Here is a 27,258-nt window from a genome sequence, read left to right as displayed (position 1 = left end):
TTTATAGCAACCGGCTTCACCTACAATAATGATTGTAGGGGACGATGTTCGGTGGCCGGCAGAAAGACAGGTAGCGTCATTCCGACAAATGTCATGTGTGTGTGTGTGTGTGTAATAGCAGCACATTCTTTTTGTGCAAAATATCAAAGTAAACAGACGCTTGAACTTTTTTCTGCGCTTAAAACAAATTTTAATTGCGCGAAAATCATAAATTGAAAAGCATCAATCGGAAAGGTGAGTGGATTGAATATTTATGAGATGAAATCAATCTTTTTTTTAAATAAATATCTGTTTATTTATCTTATTTTTGTGTATTACATCAACGTTTTACAGTACAAGTGTTTTGACTCTTTGGCCTTTCATCCTTGTTGTTCATACGATTCGTTATTATTAATAGGTGTTTTAGTTACTCTTGTTTTACATACTAAAAATCGATCTATTTCGTGATTTAATACCGGATTCTATCAAAATTTTCGCAACCAAAGTTTTGTTTTAGTAATTTTCAAAATGTCTACCGATTTCGGTTACCGGCACCCCAAGGTGTTCGGTTACCGGCACCCCATTTTTTCGACAAACCGCTCAAAATTGTCAGTTAAATGCAGAGATGCCAAGTCTGCAACTTTGACTGAAAATTATCAAATTTCTAAGCTAACAAGTAAACCTTTTTCGTCTGAAGACTTTTTACAGCCTTTGAAACTTCGATTGTTTTCAGACATTCGTCAGGAATTACACACTTTTTAAAATAAGCGCGATCTTTTCTTTTTTGCTAGCTAAACTTATTATATTACCTGGCATCTCGGGTGATATGCAACACGTAAACAACTTCACTGCTTCAATACATCCGTCATATAAGTAAAAACTTTGGGTCTCTGGCTTTATTAGCCATGGCGACTTCAAACAAATCGTCCAAGTCAAGGAAAATGAACTTTAATGCACTGATTAATACCATTAAACGTTGCTTAGTGGATAAGAAGCCAATAAATTTGACTGTAGCCATATTTGATTTGGACGAAACCAAAAACCGCTGCCATTTCGCAATGGTTTTGAATCTGTCAATTTGTATGGCTGCGTTCTGTTGTTTACACTCTTCTTTAACCACTGTGTAGTTGTTTATTCGTTTTCATTAGTTTGTTCCGAAATGCGTGGACTTTTAACAGAACAACGTCGGAAAATTGTGTAGAAATGGTGCACAGAACGCGGATTGTCACTGAGAAAGATAGCAAAAATGGAAGGAGTAAGTGAAAAAGCCGTGCGAAATGCAACCAGGAAGTTCTGTGAGGATAAACCGAAAACGGGTCGAAAAAAAGGTCCTGCAGAACCCTCAGTTGGATAAACGTATACTGAAGGCGTTCGAGCAAAAGAAGAAGGTTTCAGTTCGGGATGTGGCCAAAAAAGTGGGCACTTCTTCGTGCTAAAGAACGTTTGAATCTTCGAACCTATAAGAAGCAGAAACAACCAAAACCTAGTCCGAAACAAGAAGCATCGATCAGGCCGAGGGTTCGGAAGCTATGCAATACGATTTTTGCTGGAAATTTGAACTGCATAATCATGGACGACGAAATCTACGTGAAACTCGATTACAAATCCTTGCCGAGACCACAATATTATACAGTGCGAGAAGGGCAAGTGTTAAACCAGTCCGAGACATCGATTGAAGTCGAAATATTTGATAAGAAAGCTATGGTCTGGCAAGCAATTTGTAGCTGCGGTAAGATTTCGAAACCCTTCATCACCACTGCTTCAATGAACAGCGAAATATACATCAAGGAATGTTAACAAAAACGACTTCTACCCATGATTCGAAGCCACAAGGATATTGTTGTCTTCTGGCAAGATCTTGCTTCTTGCCACTACTCGAAATCAACGGTAGAATGGTATACTACCAAAAATGTCACTTTCGTCACAAAAGACATGAATCCACCAAATTGCCCACAACTTCGACCAATTGAGGAATTTTGGGCATTAACGAAGGCACATCTTAGGAAACATGTCTCGGCAGCCGAAACCATTCAACAGTTCGAAAAAAATTGGGAAAAAAGTGTCAAAACTTGTCACCAAGAAGTCTGTACGGAATTTAATGAGGAACGCTCGCAAGAAGGTGCGCCAGCTAGTCTACAATGGCTAAGTAGCAAATGTTGGGAATAATATTCTGTTGTTGTAGTCTAATGTTATCAGTATATCGAATAAAATTTGAATATCTAACACTTGTGAATTATTTACAGCGAAATCAAAGTGCGTCCATACTTTCTAGGACAGACTTGAATCAACACCAAAGGCTCCACCATCCAAATCATTGGCCGTGAGAGCCAAGGCGAAGTCACCATCAGACAATGAAGTCCAAAATTCCTTCGAAAAGAATAAATTCTGTTTTTTCTTTGAATAATTGCAGTTTTTATTTATATTTTTCCATTTTTAGCGAAATTTCTTGGGGTGCCGGTGACCGAACACCTTTTTTGAAATGGCCAAAATTTATCACTTTACTAAATTTATAATAAAGGTTTTTTTCAATCGATTAAATCAACTTAGTTTCTTGTTCAGTTGTTAGCTAGGGACTTTAGCTTTCCATTGATGTATAGATGCCTGCATAATGTACACTTAGTCAGAGGTTATAAGCTTAAAAGAAAAGGGTGCCGGCAACCGAACACTCTCCCTTACCGAAATTGACCCCAATCCTAGTTTATCGAGGAGTCGTATTTATGAAGTAACTGACAAATCACAGACCATTCCATTCTGAGTTTATTTTTGGCTGAACCACGACAAACGGCCGCTATGCTTGGAGTACCGTAAAATGGACTAGAATGTGTACTGAGACAACACGTGAATTTGCCTTCATATGAGTAAAAATCAACGAACGGGGTTTTTTCATAATCTGCATTGCAGTCTCTCTCACCGACATACCTTATTGCATCAACTTTCAGAATTTGTAAAAAAAATTTCATCTCGAGGCTCGCAAATAAAAATTCTAGCTCTATTTCAGAAAATTAAACGCTCTTCGAATTGTGTAAGTTAAAGAGTTAACCTCGAGCACTAGGCCTCAATGCCACCTGTGAAGTTATTTTTATCGTATATCATTATCTGGAAACGATCACCGCTCAATTAAAAATAGAACTACACAAGAGCTTTCCGACGAATTTCCGAAACGTAACATTACAGCAATTATCGACCCACAACCCAGCAATTAAGTACCTGATCCGAACTTCGACGGAATTTAATGAGACCGCACTTTTTTCGCGTCACAAAGGGCGTATGACGAAGGGAACCGTTGGGTGGAGAGTACACACTGGGACATTCCCTTGTAGCGAGCTTCTCTCCTGTGTGTAAGGAAGGAACACAAAAGACTGCACTGACTGCTGTTTCTGTTGCATCCCCCGGTACTGCCGGCACTGGTTCCGAAGAGCAGTCAAATCAAGTTTCGGTACGAAAATCGAGTCAACTGTAATAGAGGGGGTGGTGGTGGAAGGAGTCGTACCGCCGCCAGCAGATATGAAAGCACAATAACACAGTCAACGAAGACACGTACATTTATTTATTCTTGCTTCCACGTTCATTATAATATATAGATTCGGTACAATTATACAAAACTAAACTTCTATTTTAAACGGACGATCATTAAAATAAATTGCTTCGAGCTCGTTATATATCCTTTTAACTGGAAACTTTTTCCTCCTTGCTCGTTTGTTCGCTTGTTGTTGTTCGATGCAGAACCGATGCCGGGTCCTCCCAATCAGAATCTCTCCTACACATGAACGGGAGGACACGTTGCTGGCATCGGATCGCGCTCGTCAGATGGATGCTGATGTTTTACGCAGCATAATACCATGCGGAGAGCATCTGTTTTGTGCAAGCAAATCGTTCCAATTAATTGTTGTTTGACATTTCCATTGCACGTTGCGAATCATTCATGTGGATAGATATAACTCAAGGAGTTAGAAATTGCACACATGAGCTCGGAAACATGATCAAACAAAAAATCACCTCCGGAGGACTTTGTATTCGTTCGAAGGCATACAATTTGAATACGCTATTGACCAAACAATATTTTCAAAAACTAGTCCTTTCCAAAATGGCTCGGCAGCATTCTACCAAAAAAAAAAACGAGAAGTGAACAACGAAAACAGTAACCTCTCGCAAGGTTGTAACCATACAAGGTGAAAACCCGTGCAGTGGGAAGCATTTTTGACAGCTATTGAATCACGTGTGGTGGGTTGCAGGACGGAACCGAAGGATGGTGTGAGTGCAAATTTTTATGCCACTCAGGAATCGTGACGTGCAAATTGAAAGCGTAGAATCCGTTCTTCTCCCCTTCAATGTACGCATCGGACTCGTTCAACCAGCGGAACCCACGTAAACGATTATAGTGTTTACGCTGTGTTATTCGTGGTGAGAATTTGGAAGTGACTTTTTTTTCTGTACTACTCCGATTGCATGGGATGTGTCGGAACGCTGAAAGAACCATTAGATTTGAGTGCATAGGAAAATTGAAAAAAAATCAATTGCCGCGACACATACTTTCGAACATAAAACTAATTGCGATTTCTACCTTTTATTAAAATTGTTGCGTAAAAAAATAAACCGAAATCATAAACCTGAACGAGCAGACTATATTCGATATTTAGTTTCTACAGAGATACTTCTTCGACGTCCAACGCCTGTAACCATTTGAAGCTAATCTCACCGGTGTCAATTATGTACATAAGCAATCTGGTTTTTGTGTAACTGTGGCTGTTCAACTCTCCCGAGGAAGCGAGAAGCCAGAAAAAAACTTCCAATTAATCCAAAAACACACCAATCCATTCAATTTCGATTCCGCAACACTTCACTATCTAATCCGTTTTGCAATTACTCGCCGCCCGGCAGTAGTAGCTCTCCCGGGTGTGTTACATCATCACCACCCTGGGGCTCTCCCTTCACGACCGACCGACCGACCAACCGACCGGCGGCGATGCTTGATATCATGTTCATTAATTAAATCCTTTCGAAATCACCTCTAATTGGCAGAACGATTTTTTTTCCTCGGATTCGTGCTGCAGCCACACCACGATGCCCAGGTGGGGCCGGACAGTGGGAAGCAGGCGACGATGGCTCCCATCTTGTCGCTCGCGTTCGGCCGAAGGTAGGACTCACTTCAGTGCCTTCGAGTGGACAGAAAAACTCGCCACTTATCGGGGGTCGTCCGGCGCTCATTAGCGCTGTGTTTCACGGGGCGGCCCAAAGTCCCACTCACGTAAATAATTACCATAATAATCAATTATAAAATATCCAAACGGAGATAATGGTCGCTCAGTCAACACCGGGCAGCGGTGGCTGCACACCGGGTCCTGCGCTCCGAACGCCACGTAGCAGATTGGGTTTTTCATCAACGGTTCGTCACCCGCGTCCTGCCACCCACCAACGGACAGCCTGAGCTGGCAATTACAGCCACAGAGGAAACGGGGTAGGATTATCGGTAATCAATTAATTACATGTTGCATACACATTCGCTTTATTTGTGCAGTTTTTCATCGCGATTTCAATCCGATGAGCTACGTCGGTTGCCTTGGCTGGCTGGGTTTGTCCACCTGTAGGAATCTAGAAGGGCAAGCAAGATGTTGGTTTTCGATAACCGTAGTTTAATGAGAACCATTCTGTTTTGCAATATCGTGGCTCAAGACCGCACAATGCGTTGGTAAAGTCACTTTATTAATTGAGCTCATTATTAGTTGAACTTCGACAGAAGCATTTAGCAGTTTGACATATCAAAATGAATTATTACGAAACATGCATATTTGCTTGAAACACTTGATAGATAATTTATTTTCGATGAGCAAAAAATGAAACTATTCGGTTTACTAATTTATCTTCCCTAGATGTGATGAAGTGCAATTCAGAGAGCAACCCGACAATGCAGAGTTGCGTTCATGTCCAGACTTAGCACGGTCGCTGTGTGGCTCAATTCTCAGTCTATCTGCACGGAGAACCCTTCGATCATAAAATTGCGATATCGCAGTGTTTGATTTTTGCGATAGTTGATTTAACTAATTTCTTTTTGATTCAACCAATATGGTTTTTGATTTGCATATATTCAAGTAGTTGAAAAATATGTTGTTTTGAATGCTGTCAAATGACGGAGACAGTTGAAAGCAAAACTGTTCTGTTCGCGTCGCTTCAAAATGTCAATGAAAACAACATCGATGGTTAAAGCGTTTGATGAAATTGTGTTCATTTGATTTGAGAAATCTATGATAACAAGTGTTTATCTAACAGCGGTGTTGTGATAAAGTTAACCTTGTTTAAGATGAAAAAGATTTGGTGACAAATTAGAAAATGTTAATGAATGATCATCTCGTAATCTTTCAGGTATGCGCAAAAATTTTATGCTTCAAATTCGATCATTGATTTACTTCCAGCTGTTTGATACCGATGATGATGCTAATGCATTAGCAATAAAACGCTTTTTGACATGAATTTATAAAAGTAACAGGAGCGAAGGGTTTCGAACACACAGAACGCGCTGCGATTGAATGGCGCGTTGGAATTGTCGTCGCCAAATTCCAATTCCCAGCGGTTGATGCACCCAAGCTCATATAAATTGACTAAAATTATCAGTGCATAACTTTAGTTCAACCGTTTGAAGGCATCATCTTTCAATACTCATTTTAGGCAAATTTAATAATTTCGCTAATTTACTCGCCCTTTCGGGCACTTTTGCTGATTAAAAACGTTTTTCTACATCAATCATTTCCGATCGAATCAGAAGTATTTTTTTAGAATTTAGATTTTTATTGATCTCGACTTGACATGATCATGATCATACAAAAATCCAAATCACTTAGAGATCAGATCAGTTCTGATTTCGTAATGATAATTTATTCCTTGGTTAAAATCACTTGAAATCAGCAGTGATCGGTGGTTTTCCCAGCCCTAATGATATTACATGTCAATATAAAACACTGTTTATAATTTAACAACGATATTTATTTCATGAATCTCAAAATACCGAACTTATTTCAAATAGATCATGACGTGTATCAGTAAGTATATTTTGATTATTTTCGCAAATCAATAACATCGTTCGAGTTGATTCAACTATTTGCAATGTCTAAAACAAATAAAATCGATTTATTTTTCAACTAACAGAATTTTGTTTTAATAACAACACCAGTTATTTCAACTAGAATATTTGTTGAAATTGAAAAGTATGTGTCCTCACTAATTGACAGCATGTTTTTTCAAACAGTTAAATTAGTTGTTTCAACCATCGTTTCTGCTAATCGAAAAACAAAAATGACGGTTAAAACAACAATCGATTAGTTGTGCCAAATTTTAACCAATCGAATTCAGAAAATCAACTAATATTCTGGTTGAAATGAGATTGCGGGTGGTTCCGTGTACTATGTCATAACTCAAAAAAAAAACACCCAAAACTAAATGACCAATTTAACAATGTCTCCAGATAGCGTAGAATTCTTATGCCCAGAATTTAATGAATCGAGCTTTGAACTAAAACTTTTTTTTTCGTTTTCATCGAGGTATCTTCACTTCCAATCTGTCTTGTATTGACTGTCGTAATTTCATAATTCGTTAATATACAATTTACTTCGCAATGCTTAGGAATTAAACACAACATTACGGATATTGGAAGTGCTGTGCTCAGTCCACCTGCGTTCTTTATCCTATTTTTTCGTAATTCATACTTTCCTCACTTGCATATCAGTCCCATATGAAAAATCTTGAGAAAGAGACGATTTTTGTTTCTTTCTTGTGTTTCAAAATGCTAAATTTCAGTATTACTGAACGAAATATTGGTAAAACATTACTAATATTTCAATGCATTAATACATTAAATAATGAAATATGCACTAAATATAACTGGTACAGGGGAGAGCTGATATTTTTGTCACATTTCCCTGAACAAACTCCTAATTTTTATTGCAATTTCTGAAATTATATCAAGAATCGACTTCATTCATCAAGCAAAAAATGAAAACAAAAATAGATATGGGACTGCTATGCGAGTATAGGCACACGGAACGAAGCTCTGTGCCTAATTCGTATTACTGTTTTTGAATTAGTTGATTTTAACAATAGAATTTATAAAATAACTATGAAATTAGTAAAAATTGAGAATTTCTTTGCTGAAAAAAAAACTCTTATTTTTAGAGAATGTGTATCCTGGACACAAACCAGCAATATTTCAATCCAACACGAAATTCTCATTGACAACTAATTTTGTTATTAAATAAAGAAAATTTATTTCTATTTATCTATCACCATTGCTGAGGAACAGCACAAACAAAACAAAAATGAAATTAGTTTTATTAACAAGTTTATTAGTCAAAAACTCACGAGAAGTGTCAAAGCAAAACAATCCATTAAAAAGCTAAAAAGGACAGTCTTGTTGAAACTGCTTGAAAATTGTTTTGATGTTTTTCGCATGTGTAACGATATATCCATATATCTGTGCTGTAAATTGCAGAAGCCAATTTAACCATTTAAGTTGGTTGAAAACAACGTTTTATTTCTATAATTCAACTAAAATAATTGTTGAATGGAAATGGAGTGTTCCTTAGCCAAGAAATGACAGCACGTTTCACTGATGAATTCAACGAAAAAAATAGATATTAAAAAAAAATGTATGATTATTAAGGGAATGAAAATTAAAAAATCTAAATTAGCAAAAGTAAGATTTTTTTAATTGTCTCAAAAATAACTATCTAAAATCAGAGAATCAACTAATGTTTTCGCCAAAATGCTGATTTCGGTCTTTCCGTGCAATATGATAATATCATAGTATCCTATCATTGAAAATTTTTCCCAATAAATAATCATTATATTTATCTTGCATATTCGATGTTCGATGCATATTGTTAATAGGAACTAGAGAATTAGTCCCCATGTAGTATATTTCGATCTATTCAGATAAAGAAAGTGTATTATGCGAGATGATACGCATTATTTAGTCTAAGTAAAGTGAAATGTGAATCCTTAGAATGGATTTTCTGCGATTGTAGGAATATCTCAACCTTCAGTTGTGGTTATGCATCGAACTCTGTCCCCAGAAAATTTGATTTTCAACGTTATCGGAATGGATTGCCATATACAACAATAACGCCTGCAGATATCAATGCAGTTTTCACAATTTGAAACATCGTTTTATTGTCAAATAAATTGCTACCAAAAATTGTCCTTGGTCTGTTATTAGCAGTAAACGCTAGTGCTAATGCTAATGTATTAAAATACAAATCCGCAAGAAATAATCGAGTCGATTCTCTAATTGGCTAATTGGTAACAATTGGCATTATAATTCGTTTTACAACAAAACAGGTTACGTTAAAATTACAAGAAAACCAAAGATTTTTTTCTAAAAGGCCGGCTGCCCGGATAAATTTATTTGAAGATATTGTTTCGAGAGCGGAAGAGATGGGACCGGGGCAAAATTTATTTGTGTACCTTGAACGAACTGAACGACAAACATACAAACATACAAACATACAAACATACAAACATACAAACATACAAACATACAAACATACAAACATACAAACATACAAACATACAAACATACAAACATACAAACATACAAACATACAAACATACAAACATACAAACATACAAACATACAAACATACAAACATACAAACATACAAACATACAAACATACAAACATACAAACATACAAACATACAAACATACAAACATACAAACATACAAACATACAAACATACAAACATACAAACATACAAACATACAAACATACAAACATACAAACATACAAACATACAAACATACAAACATACAAACATACAAACATACAAACATACAAACATACAAACATACAAACATACAAACATACAAACATACAAACATACAAACATACAAACATACAAACATACAAACATACAAACATACAAACATACAAACATACAAACATACAAACATACAAACATACAAACATACAAACATACAAACATACAAACATACAAACATACAAACATACAAACATACAAACATACAAACATACAAACATACAAACATACAAACATACAAACATACAAACATACAAACATACAAACATACAAACATACAAACATACAAACATACAAACATACAAACATACAAACATACAAACATACAAACATACAAACATACAAACATACAAACATACAAACATACAAACATACAAACATACAAACATACAAACATACAAACATACAAACATACAAACATACAAACATACAAACATACAAACATACAAACATACAAACATACAAACATACAAACATACAAACATACAAACATACAAACATACAAACATACAAACATACAAACATACAAACATACAAACATACAAACATACAAACATACAAACATACAAACATACAAACATACAAACATACAAACATACAAACATACGTTTTTTTGCACCGTAATTTTGAACAAAAATCAATTCAACAGACACTTGTTCAGTGAATTCAGCTCGGAATCGCATTCGGAGTTAGCAGCAACTATTAAGATTTAGTGAAACTTTTTGGACATATAGCTCTTGTCACAAAAAAAAAATTTTGTTCTCACAAAATTGATCTAGACTGCATTTTGAAAGGAGCTTAATTTATTTTCAATTTTTTTCAAAAAGTGCTAGTCGAAAAATTACAAATTACAGTGTTGTTCAAATGATGTCAAAATAAGTAAAATTTTCTAATAAAAGTATTGAAAAAATGCCTACCGAATCTTACATTTGAAAAATCGATTTATATAATTAAAAATCAAACTACAAGCATCATTTTTGATTTGAATAAAATTTTGTTCCTAGATTATGTTCCCTACACATGCATCCAAACACAACTCGCAAGAATCTTTTGATTTTACATCTTATAAGATGCACCTAAATGGAGTGTGGTATTTCACACAAATTTACATTCAAGAATATGTGTAATTGTGTAATTTGAAAATTACTTTGCTTGAAATCGAATGAAATTAACAACAAAATATCGATAGCAACAGCGCGACTTGAACCGGGAAACATTAGATCACGAAGCGCGCCAGTTAATCGACTGAGCCATAGAAGCACATATCTGTATAATGAATGATTGATACATATAAATCCATACAGCGGCACTTAGTAGCCGATAGTAAATTGAACGGAATATTGAACTGCCTAGTTTAGCATTAAACAGTTCAATTTGAACTGCTGTGCAGTGATGAGTAAAAGACGAAACGTGAAAAATGTTTAATTATTAGCTGAAAGGCCGCTTCCAACATCTGTCCTAGCTGATGCGAAACTCATCTATAAGATCTTTTACTTAAATCTAAGTTTATGAAAAATTTGATCAGCCATCTCTGAAAAATCGAGCTGAGTTCCGTTTCTGAATATTTTATTACTATTTGCGGTATTTACGAAAGCGAAAACTGGAAACCCGTGTAACTGAAGTGACTTTATTTGTTCATCAACTAACGACTTCCACAAATCGAAGTAATGTGTAATCCAATTATAAGGCATTCGCTTCTCTCTACATGGTCCGTATGACCAAATACACTTAAAATTAACATTTGCACAGCGTGATGGGTAAGTCGATGCTGTTCACGCTGCCTGCCTGGGTTCAATTTCCAACCCTGCACATTCGGTCAGAAAACTTTTCTGATTCAAAGTGGCGAATAATCTTAAGGTTAAGACCACTATAATCTAACCAAAACAAAAGTTTACATCAATCACCACGTAATTCCAAAACCGTAGGTCGGATCTGAAAATAAACGCGGAATTTTTATGAGATTTTAAATCCTTTCATTTGAATCTAAGTTCGTGAAAATCAGTGTTGTCACATCGAAGTCGAAGAAAATTGATTGCAAATATTTTTTTGTGCATATGTGGCCCAAACTTTCAAAACGGGACATTTTCTTGGAGATGGCTGAAACGATATTCGTACACTTGGACTCAAACCAAAGGTCTTATGATCTCATAGGTTGCTACTGAATTTTATTCGAATTCTATTCCCGGTTGCAGTGCTACGAGGAGAAGTGTGCTAAACATTTCAAAGCATCATTTGGAGCGATTCAGTAAGAATTGGATTTTTTTTTCAAATTTGGCTCTAAACTGTTCACAAGTTGAAAAGAATATGCCAGTCTATGCCCAAACAAACTTTCTTGGTTTATTTTTCAAGATTTAATGAAATCTTGCAGTAATAATAAATCAAACATGAGTTATAAGAGATAGGCATCATTAACTACATTTCATTTTGATGTGAAAGTAATATTTTTTCTACATTTAGTGCATTACAAAGTTTGTTCTCGAATTTATCATATTATTGAACTACTATAGTTTTACTGTAAACGATAGACTCTATTTCTTATTTCTCGAAAATAATAAAAGAATGAAGTCCATGAACTCAACCACATCCTCTGGTAAATTTTGAATAGTGATTGTATCTTTGATTTTTCCCCAAAGCAACCATTCGTTCTAATAGATTCACTTAATCCTACCTGAAACTAAAACTTTTCTAGAGGCCAAATTTCTCCACTCGAACACAGGTGCACCGTTGTTTCGAGCCGTTCTCACTTAATTGAACTTCTCTACTGAGTGAAATCCATGTTCTGCAATTACACATTTCCGCAAGCCTCGCTCCCGCTTCGCCGCCCTAGCTACAATACGAAAAGAGGCATCAATTCCACACAAACTACACCCCAAACAAAGACCGTTCGTTTGAGGTTCGACTGATAAAAAGTGCCCACTTCCGTCCACTCACGTCCACGCCCATCATTCGATCCGCACAGTTTCCAATCAAAACACGGGCGGAAGTTGGAAACAGCAAGCGCAGGTTGAGAGTCGAGATTATTTAGCAGTTTCAGTGTCTATTTTAATTGATTTCCTTCAATTGTAATTTGGTTCCAGTGCAAAGTCGAACAAAAACTGTACCATGGCAGTGCAGAGTGGCTTCTTCGAAGTGGACGAACGGCGGAACGGAAAAGGGGGATGGGGGAACGGCGTAATCAAATTGATCGGCCGATGATGTCGCATTGCGGCAAGGTCGGAGATGGTTCACTGGTTCCGATCGTAACTGGAACATGAAATTTCAGAAATCAATTAAAGTTGCGTTCCTGGAAGTGATTCGATATGGTATTGATCGTGTTTTGTGCATTCGCCGATGCCGATTCATCGTAGTTTTGTTTCAGTTCAGCAATAGATACGGAAGTGTAGCATTACTCTAAATTGAACTTTTTTTTTCAATGGTTTTCGCAAACCGCTACTTGATGATAGGTAAATTAACATCAATAACAATTAACACTAAACAAAAACTAACATACGATTCTTTTTCCTATTTTTAGAGCGCAGACACAAACCAACTAACAGCTCCAATGTCACTTGAGTGCACGCTTTTCATCTTGCCGTCTGCCGTGAAAAACTGTCTCTTTTTTCTTTACCCCGCTTTCAGGTTCTACCCACACTTCAAGATGGGTTGCGTGTATCCAATTAAATTAAATTGAATGAAAATTGTATGAATTTCATTAGCAAAAAGGTAAATATTAATTAACTTTTTCCATCTCTTTTCTATCTATTTTCGAGGCTGTCCTGGCCGCTCCCGTGCTCTCATTTTTCGGCTTCGGTTCTCCACCAACGATGCGACATTCGCCGCTTTCCATTCGATTTGCCGAAGACAATCGCATCGGTCCGGTTGTGGTTCGCTTGTTGACTCCCAACCGAACTCGAGGGCGCAAACCTTTCTCTATTCTGTTGAATCTAACAACACTACAACGTATAATTCTATGAATATGCACAATTCGTTCATTTTCCGCTTGAGTTCCTCTCGTATCGAGCCACGGTATGCGGTATGAATTTGGCTGTCTGTCTTAATCCTATCGCTATTCTTCGTTCGTAGAAGATAGAAAAATGGTCTCATTAGCAATTTTTTTTCCCTCTCATTTGGGTAATTTGTAAGCGCTTTTCCTCCTTTTTTATCTTTGACATAAAAGTCATTAACTTGCTATTAGCTGGTAATCAGTATGAAGGTGTCGAGTATTCGACAGAAATGCATGAACGTGAGATTTAGGAAAAATTAATTTAACGAAGATATTGTACCTTAACGTCAGATGATTTTGACATAGGACTACGTCTATGTTTGCTATGTAGAGGTGCAAATTCATAAACCGACAAATAAACCCGTACAAATAGTAGTTAAAAATTTGACCATATGTAGCTTGACCAATTTTAAACCATTATAATCGCTAGCCCAAACAGAGACGATCACTATTTGGGGAGCGGGTCATGTCGCCGAAAGCCACTTCGCCGAAAGTCGTCAAAACGATGTGGCATTAGATATTTTTTCATTTTCACCTAATAAACGGAAAATACCACCTACATTTGCCTGGTAGATACACCTATGCATTTGCTTTGATGCTTAGTAGCTAATAGTAAACAAGTTTTCTTGGGAACTACTTTCTGAGGTTCGTGAATCAATCTTTATTCAAGAGTACAACAATCAATCATCATTCAAGAAGTACAATGGTAGGTCAACAAAACGGGCGTTAACGCTATCATCTTTCGTTTGTCTTTAATTTAAATCAATTCAAATTACGATTTCAAGACGTTTTCAGGATTCGGCGAGATGACCCTTTCGACGAAATGGTTTCCGACAAAATGGCATTCGGCGAAGTGACCCATTCGGCGAAATGTCATTCGGCGAAATGTCATTAGGCGAAATAACCCTTTTGGCGAAATGGCTTTCGGCGAAACGTCTTTCGGCGAAATGGCTTCCGGCGAAATGACCCTGATCCCACTATTTGAACGCTACCTTTTAAAAATAGTCTTTTTTCTATCTACTTAGTGATGTAATGATGTCTTCATAATCAGATCACGTTCTACCTGGTCCACAGATCTTGCCCGCTGCGCTCCGCGCCTTCTTGTTCCGAACGGATTTGTGGCAAACCACCAGTTTAGCAGGGTTGTTGTCCGGCATTATTGCAACATGCCTTGCCCATCGCATTCTTCCGGCATTGGTCACCTTCTGGATGCTGGGCTCGCCGTAAAGTGAAGCGAGCTCGTGGTTCATTCTTCGCCGCCACACGCCGTTCTTCTGCACACCGCCGAAGATCGTCCTTAGCACGCGTCACTCAAAAACTCCAAGTGCTTGCAGGTCCTCCTCGAGCATGATCCATGCTTCGTGTCCATAGAGGATCACCGGTCTTATAAGTGTTTTGTAAATGGTACATTTCGTGTGGGGGTGAATATTTTTTGACCGCAGAGTAGTAGGCACGACTTCCACTTCGTATTTCACGACTCACATTGTTGTCAGCCGTTAATAAGGATCCGAGGTAAACAAATTCTTCCACTACCTCGAAGGTATCCCCGTCTATCGTGACATTACTTCCTAGAATTGACTGGATTTCGTGAAAATCGTACCCCGGCTGTTAAGCCCGGCTCGTCGCATTACTCCTTCCAAGGCGATGTTGAATAGTAGGCATGAGATTCCGTCACCTTGTCGCAGTCCTCGGCGAGATCCGAATGAACTGGATAGTTCACCCGAGATCCTTACGCAGTTTTGCACACCGTCCATCGTCGCTTTGATCATTCTAGTCAACTTCCCAGGAAAGCTGTTCTCGTCCATTATTTTCCATAGCTCTCTGCGGTCGATACTATCATATACTGCCTTGAAGTCGATGAACAGGTGATGCGTTGGGACCTGGTATTCACGGCATTTTTGGAGGATTTGCCGCACGGTGAAGATCTGGTCCGTTGTCGATCGGCCATCGACGAAGCTGGTTTGATAACTTCCCACAAATTCATTCGTTTTAGGTGATAGACGACGGAAGGTGATCTGGGATAACACTTTGTAGGCAGCATTCAGAATTGTGATCGTTCGGAAGTTCTCGCAATCCAAATGGTCACCTTTCTTGTGAATGGGGCCCTTCCTTCCACTCCTTCGGTAGCTGTTCGGTTTCCCAGATCCTGACTATTAATCAGTGCAAACACGTGGCCAATTTTTCTGGGCCCATCTTGATGAGTTCAGCTGCGATGCCATCCTTATCAGCTGCTTTGTTGGTTTTGAGCTGGTGCATGACATCCTTAACTTCCCTCAATGTGGGAGCTGGATCATTTCCGTCTTCTGCTGCACTGACGTAGTCGTTTCTCCCGTCATCTTGAACCCCCATGCTTACGTTCTCCGCGCCGTTCAGGTGCTCATCGAAGTGCTGCTTCCACCTTTTAATCACCTCACGTCCATCCGTTAAGAGGCTCCCGTCCTTATCCCTTTGTTTTGTTGAGCTTCTAGTAGAATTTCCGTGTTTCTTGAGAGCGGTACAGCAGTTCCATTTCATCGCACTCTGCTTCTTCCAGGTGGCGTTTTTTCTCCCGAAAGATGCGGGTCTGCTTTTTCCGCTTCTGTTTGTATCGTTCCACGTTCTGCCGGGTTCCATGCTGCAGCATTACCGCCCCCGCTGCGTTCTTCTCCTCCAAAATCACTGTGCACTCTTCGACGAACCATTCGTTTCGTCGACTCCGTTCCACGTTCCCGACGCTGCACTCGGCTGCGTTGTTTATGGCTTCTTTTACTGTACTTCAGCAGTCTTCTAGGGGAGCCACATCGAGCTCGCCCTCGTCTGGCAACGCTGCCTCGAGATTCTGCGCGTATGCTGAGGCGACATCCGGTTGCTTCAATCGCACTATGATGTACCGTAGCGGTAGTTGGTACCGTGCATTGTTGATGACGGAGAGTTTTGGACGCAGTTTCACCAATACCGGATAGTGGTCAGAGTCGACGTTAGCGCCACGATACATCCTGACGTCGATAATGTCGGAGAAGTGCATTCCATCAATCAGAACGTGGTCGATTTGCGATTCCGTCTGCTGTGATGATCTCCAGGTGTAACGATAAGGGAGGCTATGTTGGAAGAAGGTGCTACCATGGTCTTGGAGGCGGCAAAATCGATGAGTCGTAAGCCGTTTTCGTTTGTCAGCTGGTGGGTGCTGAACTTTCCAATCGTCGGTCTGAACACCTCCTCCTGGCCTACCTGAGCGCTTAGATCTCCTATGATGATCTTGACGTCGTGGCTTGGGTAACAGTCGTACTCACGTTCGAGCTGCGCGTAAAATGCGTCCTTGTCACCATCAGTGCTTCCGGAGTGAGGGCTGTGCACGTTGATTATGCTAAAGTTGAAGAAACGGCCCTTGATCCTGCACCTGCACATTCGGCCACCAACCGATCACGCGCCTCTGCATATCACCCATCACGATGAAAGCTGTTCCCAGCTCGCGTGTATTGCCGCAGCGCTGGTAGATGGTATGATCACCTGTAAACGTTCGCACCATAGATCGTGCTCAACACACCTCCTGAAGCGCTACGATGCCGAACCCGCGGTTCTTCAGTAGATCGGCGAGTATGCAGGTGCTCTCGATGAAGTTGAGAGATCGGCAGTTCCACGTACTGAGCTTCCAATCGCAAGTCCTTTTTCGTCGCAGGGGTCGTTGGCATTGGTCTCGATTCGTTTTACTCTCTTTCTGATTTTCCGTTGCAGTAATTTTTTTACGGCTGGCTCGCAGGGTCGAACACCTTAGTGCACAGTTGAGCTTAGAGTCCTTCACTGACACTCGGACGTCGATCAGCCGCCCCTAACAAGGGGAACAGACGCTGTTGTGAGCTGCTCTTAACCTGAAAAACAGATGCTCAGGCTTGCAGAAGCAAACCCCCCCCCTTCCCTGTCAGCCAACGACCAAAGTTCCCACCGGAGTTGGTTACCCGATCTTCCCTAAGGTTGCTCGCAGCCCAGCCGGTTCCGTGGAGAGGTAGGGATAGGAGTTACTGGGAAGAGGCTGATGACCTCATTGGGGTCTGTGTTGTGCGTTACCCAGCCTTTACTTTTCTTTTACCTGTAATAAAAATAATATTTAAGGAACATTTCCCCTCTTATAGGGGCGCAATCTGCCACGGAGTGCGTTAACCTCGAAATAAAAAATCTCGAAATGGGTGGAGCAAAAAAATGGCCAGTCACAGAAAACAATCGAACATATCTCACAACTTTTTGGTACACAAAAAATATCATTTCATTTAATTTAGTTCTAAATAGGACTGTTAGTTACTGATGACTCAAATTCAATAGCTAATTGGCATGTGAATATGGTGTACAGCTAACGGAAAATTGCACCCACATACTGCAAAAGTGACTATTAAGCGAGCGAATGGATGTAACTTACAGTTTTGTCAACTCGCTAATCAAACTACCCGCTTCGCTCACAGAGAGACTTTGACTGAGAAAGAAATGAGACGAATCATATATTTATAGATTATTTTTCGTGCGATAGTTCACATTGTGCATGACGATCGAAAATTTGGCATCATTATGGCAAGGTGTGACTGGCTCGTTAAAACATTGGTCAATTCAAACCGATTTTTCAATGGTATACTATTGAAAAACTGAAATGTCGTTCTCTCATATGTTTAAGATGAATGTTTCCAAATCGATTGGTAGTTCGATTATAAAAATCCCTCAATAATTTTTTTTATTGAAAAGGTATTTTTATTCAGGCCTATTTGCGTATAAGCTTTACGTGGCCGAATTAGCCGATTTTTCAAATAATGCATTTTTTTAAGTAGATCTCGTTATCACTCTTTTTTCTAGGAGGAGAGGAGCTTCCATTTCCCTCCTGCGAGGGTTGAGGGGCACTTTGTTCGTGGCTCGTCTCGTCATCCATTGCCGCATCGGTGGTTTTGCTGTTGATTTCCGTCTTCTTTTCGTTTTCCTTGATGTTCGCAGTCTTGAGCTCGTTGCTATAGATGCGCCTTGTTGTACATTGGTTGCAGTTGCTGGTTGGTTTGATGGTGAAACAGGAGTACTGCGCTCACTAGTTTCCGTTGTTGAACGGTTGACCTTGTCTTTGGTTGAAGATGTCCTTTTCGCAGTTTCTGTGCAAGGTTTTCCGTAGTGTGCCGGTTGTTCACAAAACTGACATGTAAAAGCTGATTTTCATAGGTAATCAGCGTTTTACACGGATGTGTCCCACCTTGATCACAAATGATGTAAGATGGAATTGCCTTACGTAGTTGCATACGTACCAATCGCACGCCATTCCGGATGCCGGGGGAAAAATTCCGCCATACTTCCCTTTCGATGAAAAGGATTTCACCATACTGCGACATATTATCCTGAACGAACTTATCGCTGGCCTGCGGGGGAAGGTCATGCACGCGTACTTCTATGGCATTGTCCACCATGTGCACAGGGATTTTGTATTTAATGTTATCACACTCAACGCTGTGCACCTTATTGTTAACCGAAGCGAATGCAATTGCATCTCTTTCACGTTTAAACATAATGTACACACAGTTAGACGCTTTGTTAAATTGAATCTCACTTACATTATTAGCGTCTAGATGCATTCGTTCTTCAAGTAAGATTTCAATTTCATTTGCTGCTGGTCTAACTTTGCAACGCTTGAAATCTATACAAATTGAATTTGGCTTTGTAGGCCAAGATTCAGGCTTTGTTAAATCGTATTTGACCATTCCGTACACTCTATTGTTCACTGTACTGTATTGTCTTTGTTTCTGTTGTTTCAACCGTAAATGATTTTCGACTGTGTCGTATGAGATGCGAGCACGAACTGATCCCTCAATAAATGACTGAGCTATAAGAGTTCAACATTATGACAGAAAATGATTATGCGGCAAGTGTTGAATTTTTTATTTGACACCGGATCGTATAGTGAACAGTGAGGTATTTTTAGTGCCAAACTGAAAAAAATATCACCCAGAGGAAGGACTGTGTATGAATACATTATAGAAAGTTATTCGATTAAACAGTGCTGAACATATGCACTAAGCTTTGTATGCACCAGTTAAATCCTTACTCTGGAAGATATTTTTTTGCAAATTTTAATTTTTCGATGTTTTTTATCTATCTTTTAACTCGGTCTGTTTCTCGTTGACAGTGCTGGAGAGTACAATAATATTCTAAGACAGCTAAGACCTTTGAAAACCTTTTATCTATCTGCAGGGCAAAAGTGGCTGATAAATTCGGAGGATTTTCTGAGTAGTATCAAAAACAGCTCTGAAAAATGAGTGTTTTTTTTAGCAAATTTTTCAAATTTTTCATCGAAAATTTCCCAAAACCACCCACGTGCATAGTAATTGGACGATGGCCTTAACACAAAACAAAAAAAAAGTGCATATTTTCCCGGAACCAAAAACTGTTTATGTGCGAAGTGAACGACTTTCACCTTCGGCGAATCAGAACATAATTATTTATTAAAGTTTATGAATTACATAAAATATAATAAGATGTCAGATTCCAACACATATACAAATCACACGATCATAACCGGTTCTCACCGTCGTAATAATTCGATCAATAGTTTTCAAAACAATGATTTCCAATGCATGAATGTAATAAAACGCAAATGATTGTTCTCCACACTCGATAGAAAAGATGAAAATTCAAATATCTCCAACAGGTAATATCATACCATCTTCTCTCATCTGGGACGGTGTCGTTTCAACCCCACGGCAAACCAAGTCACAGAACGAGAAACAAGCTGGTCAAATGTTATTTATTATTTGCCTGTGTTCCCAGTTTCCACCCTCCGCTCTCGGGTGCCACCGCAGTACCACGCTATCAACTACATTTAATTTAATTTAATTTATATTGAACTCACACCCAGCTCGGCCGGATTCGGTCCTCTCCCAGTTTTTCTCATGTACGGGAACGGTTGAGAGTGAGATCCCCGGTCTCGGAGGTCGAGCTGCTGATGCCATCCTCGTTTTCCCATCTACCCCCTCCATTCCAAGATTTTTTACAATAAGTGGGTACATAAAAACTTCAGGAAAACAGTTTAAAATGAAATAAATAAAATTAAAATTTAATTAATTTTCTAATTAAATTATCAGCTGTGTGGGTGGGCGAAAGTCAACCGGCAGTCGGGGGAAATCGGAGGAACTAGATACCGTACTGTCTGTCTGTCTCTACGCTGTGTTTGGTGTTTAAGAAAGTTTACAATATTTCCACTCTAGATGCTGTTAAATCACAGTCAGTTGGTGCTATACCGCCTATTGCCGCCACAGTCAGCCCCACAAAACACAAGAAGAACTTGCGATAATGGGCAGCACAGTGCTTGCGTCTTGAGAGTATGAGGTGGGTGGATATGTACAATCTAAATTTCATCATTCATTCGATTCTCTTTAATGGCAGATTGAAAAGCCGCCACTTAATACTGGCTGACTGACTGACTGAGTTACTGCTCTCTGCTGGACTCGCCAGTCCGGGGTTGGTGCGGGGGAAGATGGAAGTTTAATTGAATTCGAAAATAAATACGTTCTGATAGCTACTCGCCTTCTTGGTTCCGAATACGTTTCAGCCGTCCCCGGTGATGGAGATCTGGTGAAACTGGCCTCGGAGAACTTCATCAACCTGAAATCTGTTTCTCGATTTGATTACATTGAAATGAGGAATTACACAATTTCCTATGGCATGTCCGGCTGGTACCGATCGAAGAATTCCTGCGGAACGAGAAATTGATACTTTCGTACACTTTACTTCAATATGTACATATATGATAGGGAACGAAAGGATTCGGTCTCGAAACAATAGTTTCCCTAGCAGCAGTATATCTGTTGCGTATTGATCTGTGATCTCTTTCCAACGGCGCATCTGACGACGATTAGTTTTCAGTTTTCTGGTGTTTACCAGATCCAACAATAACAATTCAATTCCGGTAGAGACGATCCCATATCCATTCTCACCGACCGCCTCAGTCAGATAATAAAATTCAATTCCGGTACCCACTCGTCGTTACACAGGAGTCGGTGTACGAAAATTGATTTTTGGTGCTGCGTCTTTGATTTTTGCACCCCTTCCGTGCTTTGTTTGCTACCTATATCATCGGTTCCAGTTACTTCCAAGCGACGTCGCGTGCTGTTCTGAATGTCAGAAAACCTGTGTCATAACAATATCGATAAATTGAAAAATCAAAATTCTATTATTGTTCGATTGAGACTTTGTGTGAGCCGGTCGTTTACTGCATGACAGATACCGACCCCCTCCAGCACCATTCTGTATCGGACGCTGAATGATCATTGAGCGCCGCTTGGAGAAATTGACAGGTTGAACGAACTGATAGAAGTGTTTACAGATATGTATGTTCAGCGGGTTACCGCGAGAAAGCGATTCAGTGCAGGTAACGAAGGGGTTATTCGTATTCTGAAGTGAATTTTTTCGTTTTAAATATTGTTTACGTTTCATCTTAGATCAGTACATAGCAGTTCAAATTGAACTGCTTAATGTAAAACTCGGCAGTTCAATTTGAACCGTTAAGAAAACGTAAAGTTTTTGCTATTTGCAGAACACTTTTTGTTCAGCACCGAAGTTCCATGTCCAAACTGACGTGCCGAACGAAAACGGATTTTCGACCTAAACTGGCCGATTCAGGTTTGGTCTTTCAGGGACTAGCCTAATTTTGTGCTCAGGGTATTTTTTTTGGCATTAAAAATGCCTTACTCTTCACTATATGGGGCCGGGTGTCAATAAAAAGATTTAAAAATAGTCGCGTAACCTTTTTGTGTCATAATTTTGAACGTTAATAACTCGGTCATTTGTTGATGGATTGTTATAATTTAACAACCAATTGATTCGGAAACTTTTAACTTAAACATGTATGACGATGTCGTTTCAGTATTTCAATGGTATACTATTGAAAAAATGGTTGGAATAGTTTCATGTTTTCATCCACCAATCCCTGTTGTACAAAATGACGTCAACTTCTTGTTCGGCATAGGAGGCTTTGCGTCATGCATAAAAAACACCGTATCGTTATGCGTAGTATGAAAAGAAATCTATAAATAAAGGCTGCACAATATTTCTTTGCCTAGTTGATGTTTGACTGTGAATGAAACAAGTAGCTTGTCTAGTGAGCTGATGACTGGATTGTATATGCGTTCACTTGCAGGATTGTCGCTTTTGCATTATGTGCTGGTGAAATTTCCTGTTGTCTGCGCAAAACCGTGTTCGCTTGAGTATCTTATAAATCATCTAGCTATTAAAGAACCGAATCAGCGTGGTTACCGATTCTTTTGAAATATCCCATGTATTTTGCAAATTTTTGGTCGATTTTGCCATTAAAATGCCTTACACTTCGCTTCCCGAGGCTGGGTGTCAATTTAAAACATGCAAAACTAATCGCGTAACATTTTTCTGTCATAATTTTGAACGCTTATAACTCAGTCATTTGTTGATGGATTTGTTTAATTCAACAACCAATCAATTCGGAAACATTTAACTTAAACTTATGAGATAACGTCATTTGAATATTTCATTTATTTTTGTTCGCTGGTAACTATCAGTCCAATTTAGAATTATCGGCGATAGATTTTTCGGATCTAATTTGCAGCGCTTGTTCTTCGATGATTTGTTCAAGTTACAATATGAACAAAATTTCGGAATTTTGTTGCATATTCATTCCGTATATTCCTAATATGCCAAAGCGAGAATCAATGTAAGCAACTAAATATTTTATGCGGACTTTTTCACATGTTTTCTTCCTCGTATTGTTGCCATATTATTTACCGATACTTTCCGAAGATTATCGACGATATTGAATGATTAATAAAATTACACCATTACTGAGATTACTGGTACAACATTCTTTTGGATCGATTAACTGTTTATAAAATTAATAAGTCCACCCAGTGAACGACCATTATTAGGTTTAAGCTGGGGGTAAATGAACGATATAAATCAAATCAAATTTATAAGTTTGTACGTTTCTCGTAAATTATCATCATAAAATAGTTTCATTTGTTCAGGTTTAAATCTTTAGGTTGTTTGTATTTAAAATTGAGCTTTCAAGTAACTTTGAAGTGTAGTGAAGTTTAGTGTATCATCATCAATATCATCTTTATTTTGTATTTATTATGAAGACCCTAGAAACGTTTCATTTTTAATGTTATTGTGCTCGGTCGTGTCTTGAATACAACCCTCAAATTTTTCATCTAACTATTTTTTTTCGGTAAAGAACTTGAAAATATTCGACACATATTTTTTTATTTCAATATGGTACGTGGAATTTTCGAGATATGATTTTTTGAAGTTTTGCGTTTACAAAAAAACCTTTTTTAACAGCTTATACTGTAAGATCTAATAGAGATACAAAAGTTTGTCCAAGACCTGAAATATGCGTCTTTTTCTTAGCTTTCAAATAAGCGATTACATGAAACAACCTTTAAAGTTAGTTTCATGAAAAATGTTGAAAATTATTAAAAAAATAAAAAATATTCAAATTTGAGCTTATTTTTTTCCTTTTTTCAATTGAAAAAAAGAAGCCTTAGGGGTTTAACTCAATCTTGGCAAAGTTTCAGAGTGGAAAGATGAATACTTTCGGAGCAGTGAATTTTTCAATCACGACACGCACGCGCGGAGCATACCGCGGCGCAACTTTTCGTCACATGTCGCGCCACTGATCAAATCCTAACTATGACAGTTTATTGTTAGCAACGTTACAGTTAAGATCGTGGTGTAGAAATGAATTCAAAAATCGTTGCTGCATCCGTTTAACTTTAAGACTCATGTTAGCATAAATCAAAAACATTCGTTGCGTCGGGTTTCTTCTTCCCTTCTTGAGAAATTCGATTTATTGGAAGCAAATGATGTTTTATGTGCACCGTGTAGACAGAAAGCGAGTAAAAACAAAGGATTTACGTGAGTATTAAAATAGTGTTGACATACAGTTTTGGAAAAGTTGCGATATGATGCAATTTTCACTATTCAGCTGTGAGGGTAAATTCTGCTGATGCAATAGTAATCACAGATTCTGTATCTTCTGAGGCTGATGACAATGTGTCTATACTCAGCGACTATACAGAAGTAATTCTTACATTTACTTACATTATAACATTGCATTTCTGAAATTTTAAAATATCGATTGCCTTTTTAGAATGAACCATATTTGCCTTCCGGTTATCTTACCGAATTAAAACAAAAATTTCATACAAAAGATGAAACTAAATCCGAAAGAATGAGAATTTTAACTGTTTTGCCATAAAACTGGAATATTCGTAAGACAGTGCATACGATGAACACATCAAGATATTTCGTTACGAATGCAAGGAATCTCGTGGGAAAAAATGATTATTGCGATTCCGAGAACTAAAAGTATTTATCAAATTTTTTATGTCTTTATATTAAAAATCATGAATATTCATATTTTACAGAGAAACAATTTTCCCCTGATATAATAATTAAAGTCAAACAATATTACACGGTGCACACAAAGCATCATTTGCATGCAAAAAATCGAACTTCTTAAGAAAGGAAGAAGAAACTCGACGCAATGAATGTTTTTGTTTTTTTAATTTATTTTCACACCACGAGTTGCGCTGCGGTACGCTCGTGATTGAAAAATTCACTGCTCCGAAAGTATTAATCTTCCCACTCTGAAACTTTGCCAAGATTGAGTTAAAACCCTAAAGCTTCTTTTTTCAACTTTAAAAAAAATGGGCCCAAATTTGATTTTTTTTATTTGTTTCTAAATTTCTAATTTTTTTCATTAAATTAACTTTAAATGTTGTTTTCGCTTATTTGAAAGCTAAATTACCGAGAGACTTTCGATTTCTTGTAGATGAAAAGTGGTCGATATGTTTTTAGTTTCATATATATATATATATATATATATATATATATATATATATATATATATATATATATATATATATATATATATATATATATATATATATATATATATATATATATATATAAATATGTATATATAAATAACATTTTTGATTCTTGCCAATACTCCAGTTCGCATTCAACATCCTATTTCTTACCAACCGTACCCACACCTTCACTGGCTTATCATAAGTTCTGAAAAGAGTATAATATTGCCAACACTTGATAATCATTCTGATAATCAAAACTAATAATATAATAACTTCGCAATTTCAGATGGCCTATAACATACAAACCAATTCGCACCCTCTCATTATGCTACGAGCGCAGAAAGTGCTAAGACTCTGTTAATCAAAAGTCATCATAGATTCAGGGAGTGGGGGGGGCATGATACAGGAACTTGTGAGTACTTGATTATATCGCCTATTGACGATCACCTGCCAATCAGGCACATAATTCATTATTAGTTCATTTATTCTCTCATACATGAGTTCAGTCGACTAATTTTCCTAAATATCATATCTGTAGTAAAATCGATTAATGTTAGTTTGATTGGTTACAAAGTTGAACAAAATTGTTTCATGTTTCATAGAAAACCTCACTAGTTATATTACAGATAGTTTTAATGTTCGCGTTATTTCGTTTTACCCCGATTTTTCTATAGTAGAGTTTCCAAATAAATTTAATAAAAATAAAATGTCACTCACTTTTCTCAAAGATGGCTGGACCTATTTTCATAAACTTAGATTCAAACGAAAGGTCTTATGGCCCCATAGCTTACTATTGAATTTCATTTTTATCCGACTTTCGGTTCCGGAATTCCAAAGTAATATGTGCAAAAAAACAAACGAATATGCAAGTAAAGGTCTTGGAATTCTTTAAGAAGTACCCGGAAAGTCGATCTTGATCAAGCTCTCGGCTCCGGTATTACAGCGCGATAAGTGATAATTTTTCAATATCATGAGTGATGGAAAAACGAGGTACAAATTTGTATAAAACTTACTGGTAAATTCATCTAGTTGGCAGATCTTGTTGGTTGGTGAATATATAAACCTACTTTGAGACTACTAGTCTCTGGTTTTCGGTTCCGAAAACAACGATGAGAAAAGTTTCAAAAAACGGAACTCACTACGATTTCCAAGCAACGGTTGAACCGATTTTCACGAATCTTGATTCAAATTGAAGCTCTTAATGTTTTAAAAGATACTGTGCAATATCATCCAGATCCGACTTTCAGTTCTGAAATTATATGGCGATGAGTGTCGAAACATTCAAACCGTCATATAAAATGACGATGCAAAGCCGGTGCGCTTCGATACGTGCTGGTACAGAGGAATAAAACGTCACCGTCCTTGCGATCGAACGCAGCGTGCTTTCTTCAACTTCATTACAACCCCTCAGCTACATTTAAGTCTATATTTTTCAGGAGAAAAATCTGTAAATTTATACCGAGAGATCGAAATTCAATATTGAAAAACAGTACATGGAAATGATAAGAAAAAGAGTCATTAAATCGAATCTGAAAATGACAACTACTTTTTGTATAGAGCTAGAATTGTAATTTAATTTGCAATCAATCAGGAGAAAGATTACGCAATTACTTGAAAAAATGTCCTATACCATTCGACACATCACAAATTG

The 27,258-nt window shown here is 37.9% G+C and overlaps 1 protein-coding gene across 3 annotated transcripts in view; it reads left to right on the top strand.

Annotated features, from left to right (window-relative positions):
* Positions 1-27,258, top strand: part of LOC131431138 (LIM domain transcription factor LMO4) — a 726,034-nt gene that overhangs the window by 434,547 nt on the left and 264,229 nt on the right. The window contains exon 1 of one of the 3 annotated variants that reach the window (XM_058596656.1): positions 25,913-26,019. The exons of the other annotated variants lie outside the window; for them this stretch is intronic. The gene's annotated coding sequence lies outside the window, so the exon portion shown is untranslated. Of the gene's footprint in view, positions 1-25,912; positions 26,020-27,258 lie in introns of those variants that run through there. 3 annotated transcript variants of the gene reach the window in all.

The sequence above is a fragment of the Malaya genurostris genome, chromosome 2 (genome assembly GCF_030247185.1).
Source record: "Malaya genurostris strain Urasoe2022 chromosome 2, Malgen_1.1, whole genome shotgun sequence".
NCBI classification, from domain to species: Eukaryota; Metazoa; Arthropoda; class Insecta; order Diptera; family Culicidae; genus Malaya; species Malaya genurostris.
This window is presented reverse-complemented; position numbering and strand designations above follow the sequence as displayed.